This window comes from Ambystoma mexicanum, chromosome 4p (assembly GCF_040938575.1).
Source record: "Ambystoma mexicanum isolate Mex_15411 chromosome 4p, UKY_AmexF1_1, whole genome shotgun sequence".
Lineage (NCBI taxonomy): Eukaryota > Metazoa > Chordata > Amphibia > Caudata > Ambystomatidae > Ambystoma > Ambystoma mexicanum.
Genome location: NC_090927.1, coordinates 1,194,586,331 through 1,194,595,167, shown reverse-complemented (window position 1 = coordinate 1,194,595,167; position 8,837 = coordinate 1,194,586,331).

Genomic DNA, 8,837 nt, shown 5'->3' with positions numbered 1-8,837 from the left:
CTAGCTATTATAAAATGTGCAGCACATCAAAAGGTTACAGATGATATAGGAAAAGGGAATGCTTTCGCTGATCAGATAGCTAAGCAAACTGCCACTGATTTTAGTTCAGAAATGTATGCTGTAAGAGAAACTGTAAATATTTGCACTTTTGGTGAAAGTATCGATTCTGTAAAAGACATTCAAGCAGATGCTACTATAGAGGAAACCAAGAAATGGGTCGAGGGTGCAGGAAGATTGGATGATGATGGGTGTTGGGTGGACAATGTTGAAGGAAAATGGTTACTCCCTGACGCCTACATTACAATGATGGTTATTATGGCTCATGGTCCGACGCATGCCTGCGCGCGTAAATTGACTAAAATGCTACACAGTGTATGGGCCAATGATAAAACTTTCAAAATTGCGGAGCGCTTTGTCCAAGGGTGCATGGTCTGCTTGCAGCACAATGTAGGAAAAGGTACCTTGACTCCTAGAGGAAGTTTCGCTCCACCTTCTGTTCCGTTTGAGGTTATCCACTTTGATTTTATTGAAATGGAACGTTGCAACAATCTTAAATATGTGTTGGTTGTCATTTGTGCTTTTAGTAAGTGAGTTGAGGCCTTCCCTGTTAGAGATGCAACGGCCATAACCACGGCAAAAACTCTGTAGAAAGAGTTTTTTCCTAGGTTCGGGCTGCCGAGAGTCATCTGGTCGGATAATGGGCCACACTTTATCGCTGCTGTAATCCTACAAATATGTGAAGGATTACAGATTGATAAACGGTTCCATCCGGCCAGACATGCCCAAAGTGCCGGATTAGTGGAAAGGCATAACGGCATTATAAAGAACAAGCTCGCTAAGACGTGTCCTGTGACCAAGTTAAAATGGCCGGACGCCTTACCGATCATGTTGCTGTCGATGAGAACAACCCCTCAAACTAAGACTGGGCTCTCTCCCTTTGAGGTGGTAATGGGGAAGCCTGCTAATATTTGGGGTATGCCAAAAAGCCGCTCGTTGCGGGATACAGAGAATGTGCTTCTTTCAGATTACTGTAACGAGTTGACTAAAAATCTGTTTTCAATTTATCACCAGGTGCGAGAGGCATTACCTGTACATTATGAGGGTCCTGGTCACAGTCTACGACCGGGGGACTGGATCCTCATGAAAGTTTTCGAGAGGTCGTCTTGCCTTGCACCTCGGTGGAGGGGTCCCTACCAGGTCCTGCTAGTCACCCAGACTGCTGTGCGGGTAGCGGGTCGAAAGAACTGGATCCACGCAACACACACCAAACGGATCCCCTAGCCCGTGCCATACGATACAGAAGACACAGAATCCCTTTCCACTGCTGTAACCAACGTGTCTGAAACAGCAACTATCGACAAGAGAGTATCGGAGACCGTTCCAGAGTTCGTAAGGCCGGACAAAACGGCCATTTTGTCTCCGCACTCTCCAACAGTGGTACTTCCGGATCAATCATTTTCTGAACCCATTTCCGTTCACTCTCCACCTCCAGTGGGAAGTGACGACATATTGTTATCCGATCCTTCGGCACCAGAAATTGTGAAATATAATTTACGTCCAAGAAAATAGACGTACAGCACGGTTTGACTGTGCGATTGAGGAAATCATTTGAGGGCTTGCTTTTTGGCCCGACTGTACGAAAGGATTCTGTTGGCTAAGGGTTGTGGGAAAGACATTAAGAAGACGTGCGACTGGAGTCGCCAGCAAATGAACAATTGGTGTTTTTTCGATTGAAGACTACGATGCCTGCACCCGCTACCGCTCGTACCGAACTTTTAGATAAATATGTGACTAGCAGAGACAATGATCAAGCATGTAATGGGACTCCGAAAGTGTATTGTTGCCTTTTTGTAATAATAACTGGGTTTTAGTAACTATTGGTTTTGGGTTATGGTATCTGGAGGAAGCATATCCGCTAGAGGACTTTTTACCTGTTGAAAATGTATCTGTTTTCTCCACTCCTTCTGTGCAATTGCATACCTTATCGCCTAGAGATTCTTCGCATAGACAGAACTATCAGAATAATACTCTTTTGTTAATAATGAATGCCACTCATGCAATTTTAAATAGGACCAATTGCTGGATCTGCTCACATCTACCGCAACATGGGGATAAGGGGCTAGGTTGGTATATTCATCCTTTACCATTGACAACTGCTTGTTATGCTTCTCTTAGAGCACTATTCTTTGGCCGATGAAATGACAGCATCTCAGGGAACTTTGATGGTACAAATTTGAATAGTTTTGAAAAACGTGTTTTGATGCCCCTGGGATGCTCGCTTTTTGCAAATAGGAGTAAGCCAAACGTTGCTTCTGTTAGGCCCTCTGATAGATTGTCTCGTCCTTTTCAGTCTTTGATCTCTTTCAAAATGGCTCCTATAGACAATAAGGATGCCACGCCTCCATCTTATTCTGTTAACCATAGCCCCGATTCAGTATCCTTCTGCATACAGAGGAATGGAACACTGTCAATGGGTAATTTTAGAAAATGCACCAACGTTGCGAATTTGACTATTGAGAGCAGACCTCTGTATGTAGGTGAACCTGTCTATTTTGTTTGCGGTAATGTGGCATTTCCATGGTTGCCCAGGGATTGGCAAGGAACCTGCTATTTAGGGATTATATTACCTGGGGTATTTATTGCCAGTACTGCAGAAATTTCTAAGACTCGCCCACGACGAGGTGTGAAAGGGGATGCTCCAGCGCAAACTCTAGGAGACATCATGAAATCCTTTGGGCCATTTCTTGGGCAAATTACGAATTCAGAAGATATCAGGGGACTAGCGAGAGTATTGGAGAGAACCAGCAACCGGACCACTGACATACTCTATAATATGACGTTAGAACAGAAACCGATAAGATTAGTAGCTCTTCAGAACCGGATGGCATTAGATGTCATTCTGGCTGAGTGTGGAGGAGTATGTAAATTAGTGGGGTCCGCTTGCCGCGTTTACGTACCAGACTCCTCTCCAACGATCTTTAGGGCTATCCAAAATCTACATGTTCTTAGTTCAGAAGTGCATGTTCCTGAGGGAAACTGGGAACTTAGTGCATGGTTTTGGGACCTCCTATGGTCGTGGGGATGGAAGTTGTTTTCGGCCCTGCTGATTATCTTGGGTAGTTTTCTGTTCCTTTGTTGTTGTATACAGTGTCTCCCTGGTATATGTTCAGTATTAGGGGGGTGTTGCGCGCAAGCAACAAGTGCATTAGGGCATAAAATATATGCCCCAGATAAGGTTTCCAAGGAGTATGTGTTGAAAGAAACTCTAGTGTCTGATCTAATGGCAATAGATATGTCTGACAATGATTCGGTGTGTATAGACGTTGACATGTGGAGTTAGTCGCAAAGTGATTGAAGGTAGTTTAGCGCTTGGCATAGGCCAAAAATAGGGTTTGTTAAAACTGATATAATATTGTTTCGTCCTCATTGTATATGTTGGCCTATGCCCAGTCGCTTTGCGAGGAAATCCGTATTGCAACGTCGTGACCTTAAGTGAATCAAGCCTCCATTTGAGGTTAAAGCCGCCATTTTAGTTTATCGTGTAAAGTCACCCTGTGGGCTAAAATGGCCAACCTGTGTTCTCTTGTTCTTGCTTTAACCTCTTCAACCTCTGTAGGAGAGTTAATATCCAACCTGCCTGCAGGCTACATGTTAGGGTCATGTAGACCTTGTCCTTTGTTGACCTCGGGATCAGGGGATTACTTGAATTGGCGATGTTAACCTACAAGTATACAAGAACAATAACGCTATCTAAACATGACATGCAAAACATCTGTTTGACCTGTATTAAAGCAATGTGTAAAGAGTGTAAAGTTAAACCTAGAGAATAATAGTGTTTGTTAGTAAATGTATTAAAAAGTAAACCGCATGCACGAGATATGTAAATTAGGAACGAACCTGGCGCGACCCTAGCCCAGTACATGTTTAACTTGTAAGAGGCTGGACATCGTTATAATGAAACTGTATAAATACGCTGATGTCCAGCTAGCAATTCCTGTTCACTGCTCACATTGAACCCTGCTGGTGGTCTCTGTGATGTATTGACGGCCAAATAGCTATTTGTGTACTTTGTTTTGTAAACTGTACAGAATTGCAATAAATATTCTGGGAATCTTTACAAGCCCGTGTCGGTGTATTTCTCTTTGCATGGTGTAAAAGCCTTAATATTGTATTTTCTGATTCCACATTACTAACTTAATGATCTGTAAAGTTTTTACTCTGTTCCTACCCTGTACAAATGCTGTGATTCCTGTAAGTCTGGGCGTTACACAAATGTTAAAATAAAATAAATAAAATAAGTATGATCAGGGAAAAGTAGGAGGATTTAGTGCAGGTGTTCAGACAAGTAACGTTGGCTTCATTTCAATTAGAAACTAACTGGGCAGTCAGTGAAACTAATTATATGAATGACATGGACTAAATGTGAGGTCCTAAAGCTTTGTAAACCATCTGTGCAATGCAGCAAAGATCCCCTTTGCAAAAGAGGCCGGATGCTACGTCACTCAAGATTCCGATGAGGGAAAAACCTAGAGGACTTGCTGATCCCATAAGACTTGACTGCCTGTGTAAGAGAGCAAGCAGCTAATTCAATGGCTAGGCCATGGCTAGTTCTAGCCTACAGTCCTAAAATGCGCACTTTGCCAATATTTCCAAATTCTAGTTTTTAATGCTTGCTTCAATAATTTTGAGGCAAAATTAAAAATGACAGAGCTGAACTGCGTTGGGAACAAGAGGCAAAGAGCGTTCATATGCCTTCACTCTGAGACAGTAAACTGCTCATGGGGTTAAAACCTGGTGCATTGCCAATTTTGACCAATTCAATTTTTTTGATTGTTTCAATATCATCAGGGTTGAAATAAGCCATTTTACCAATTTTTCCTACATATATGTTTCTTTTTCATGTTAACACCATTAAGAGGTACGATAATTTTTTTTTGCTAGGTTTGCTAGGCAAGACTTTCCAGTTTTCCTGTATTTGTGAAACATTTAGTTTAGCATGTTATCTGTTTCGGCAAAACATGTAAAGATAGACTGTGCTAGCCATTATACTTCTTTGGCTAAGTGAATCTATCATTGCACAAAGGAAGGCCAAGATGTATCCTTGCGGGGGGGATTTAAAATGCCTTACCATAATTGTGTATCCATTGCTGTTTGTTGTTTTTAGGTTGTTCTTAGTTAAATGCCCATAGAAGCCATGGACATCTGACAGAGTTTTTAACCATTTTTATTAATAGTTTGTTAAGTGATTGTTATGTATAACCCCAACGGCCCCTTGGTTCGCCAATCCACACAGCATCACGATTGTGAGTTTGATTTAAAATACGGATACACACGTTACTGATTGGCTGTGGGTATTTTTTAAATATTTTAGAAGAGATCAGAAGAGTAGTATTCTGGGTATCTACTCAATTACTTAATTGCCAACATTGGGAACCATGTATTGATTTACTACAAGAGAATACTTTGAAAGAAATTCAAATAAACAAGGCACGTATCACTGCCGTTAGAACCCTGGGGCTGCCCTTACAGCCAATCCACCCCAGCACATTCGTCCAAGCAGATATTGCATGCGGCACACAGGTAATGGGTGCTTCCGATCTGCACTCATCACCACCACAGGTTTTCTGCATCTGCCTTTCCTTCTTTTCCATTAAAACCCACACCCACATTTTTGCAGAACCACTCGAGAGTGAAGACAGCATTACTGGCAGAAGGGCGCTATATGAGACCACATTACCACCAGGCCCTTTGTCCATAATTATTGTCCACCAGTCATTGTACCACAGAGGACCTGTCCATCACTTAATTTGACAGACACGGCATTCCATTTACTGGGCTCAGAATGAATGTCAATCAGATGCCCTGAATATATAGTGTTTTCCCACAGTGTCAATGTATGTAAAAGCTGCCCTCGAGTCAGTGTGCATGGATTGCTTGGTCATCAATTATGGTGCCGTAGATACCTGCCTGTTAGTCACTGTGGAATTAATGCTTTCTTGTTGGTTACTGTTCTTAGCCAATGGTTACTGTGCAAATCAGTTACTGTGCCACAGGATGTATGCCCATCACTTACTATGCCCAGGCTGCTAAGCCATCACTAATTGTGCTACAGAATGTGGCCCCATCAGTTAATTTGCATAGAATACCTATCCATTATTAAGGAGCATAAGCTATCAATCACGGCAGCCATCCCGTAGCCATGCAGCAGCTGCATTAAATGTGTCCCTCCAACTCCTGGTCTCTTTTCAACCATTTCTCTCTTCCCCATCCCCCTCCAAAATATCTAATTTCCATAGATTTAGTGGGCAGTTGGACCACTGACTGCTATGCAGGTATCACACATCGGAGCATTGTCTCAAACACTGGAGCAAAGTATCACCCACTGGTTCTGAATATCAATTCTGAGAGCAATGTCAACCATGGGAATATTTTCAAACTGCACAACACAGTCTCGATCATTGATTGTAGAACTCCTCCTGAAAGGACATTCTGACAGATAGGATGTGAATAATATTTATGGGAGCGCGGTCTCCTTCATCGACTGTGACTCTCACTACTGAGAACTGTCTTGATAATTTTGCAAAAGTCTTATGTCTGGAAGAACTATCAAAATCAACACACATCAGTCTCACACTTGGGTGCACAGCCTCACTGATTGGGTCAGAGTTTCAATACTCAAACACAGTTCCAAAAGGTGTGTGTGTGTGTGTGTGCACGTGTGTATTGCACGCCTTCATGCACAGCCTCTTTCCTTCATTGTGAATATCTCACCTCAGAGGAATCATGTACATTCTATGGCAGTCAACACTTCAGAATATAGTCTCACCCAATGAGTGAGCGTCTCAAACCTGTTAGCACTTTCCCACACACTGGGTGTAATTTGTACTCAGGGGAGAACCTCCTGAATCATTTTGTGTTAGTTTCATACCCTGGCCACAGTTTCACTTTTAGTATGTGAGTTGCACACCTCAGAGAGCATATTTACTCACTGGGAATGCGTTGCACACCTTTGAGCACGCTTTCATTCATTGTGTGTGGATTACATTTCAAATAGCAGTCACACTCCTTGCTCCATGCTCCTGCATGGGAGTGAATGTTGCTCATTAGAACACTCTCACTCTTGGGGTGCGTCTGACACCTTCAAAAAGTAACGTTCGCCAGTTGTGAGCCTGAGACCTTGGATCAGTGCCTCACTGACTGGTTAGTCATTTCACATGTTATACTACAATTACATAATGGCTAGTTTCAATGACCCCATGTACATTAATGTTGCCAGTCTCAAACCTGGCCAGCATATTTTGTCTGTTGGAAATTTAAATTTGGTCCAGCAATCTCCAGTCTCGGATTTTCAGATCCTGATAATGAGATCATGAGAATTTAATAAGGGAGAAGCAAACCGGTGTTTGGGGGAGTTTATAACTCCATCTGGGAAGCGTGGGGAGCCAAGACCCAAAGATAGCCTTTCTACTAGGAAGAGCTTGTGCTGTCCCATTGAAGTATAGTAGCCCAGCTGAAATGTGCCAGTACTGTCTCCCAAAGGTACAGCAGACTTGCTGAGAAGTACTGTCTGGCCTATTTAAAAAGCAGCCATGCTTAGAACTCCTTTCACTCTATTGCTGGTAAGGGCGAGTACTGTCCAAATGAAAAGATGGCATCCTTTATGGGCGTGGGGGAGGAGTGGGCAGGGAGACGGGTGCTAATATTGTGACATTGAAAGTATAGGAGGCCTACTGAGAAGTCCCAGTGCTGCCCCGTTAAAAGAATATCAGCACTAATTGGAAGCACTGATCACTTAACAACGCTGATGATGGTACTGTCCCCAGTCTGTAGTATCATAACATTGCTAAGATGTGGCAGTAGCTGTTTACCGGCAACTCCGTAATACTGTTTCTGCCGCCTGGCTTCCCGGTGCCACCGGGATATTATGGCAGGCGGCGGGAATGGCAAATCCCCATTTCCGTGGAGTCCCATAGGGAATGGGGTCACTGAAGCACCGGCACCGTTGCTAACGGTGCCGCTTCTTCAGTGAAACCACTGCTTATAGGGGCCTGAACTCCCGGTAGGTCAGGCCTGATGGGATTTCAGTGCCCCTTCCGGCAAACTGTTAGTTTGGCGGTTTGGAAAGGGTGCCCATACGTTGCTACCAGCACTCTTATTTCCGGACCGCCAAACTTGTAATGAGGCCCGTGATGGCACTTGTTTGATACAAGGAAAAAACCCACAACAGATGTTCGCATTCATTGTTAAGGAGACAGTTCTTTTGGCGCTAACTAGACTTGTTTAACCATGCCACAGAATGCCTGCACACCAGTGGTCTCCCTTTTGGCCTGCTCCTTTTCCGCTACCTTTTCATCTTCTCTTTCTCAGTAAGTTTGCGCCTGCCCTCCTCTTTCCCTCTCTGTCCCCTTTCCCACTTCTTCCTTCTGACTGCAATTCCCTATCTCTCCCTGTCATGTCTTCCCCATCTCTCTTGCCCTCTTTTCCGCACATCTTCCTATGTCCCCGCCATTATGATGTTGAATGTTCTCCGCCCTCTTATCCGTCCACTCCTGCTGTGTTTCTCTCTCTGTACACATATGTTGGTCTCTTCTCAGCTTCATCTGTGTTCTATCCGTCGCTGCCAATTTCTCTCTTTCGCTCGCTATGCGTGGCCGTGTTCCCTCTCTATGTTTCTCTAAACCCAAGGCCTCTTTCTATGCTGCCTTTTATACTCTGAACACACTTCACCCTGTCACAGTTGTGTACTTCTTCTCTTGTTGTAGCTATATCTCAGTGCCAAATGGCGTACTGAGTGGGGGGGGGGCAGGTGGTGTAGCTTGCTAACCCCCTCCCCCCGC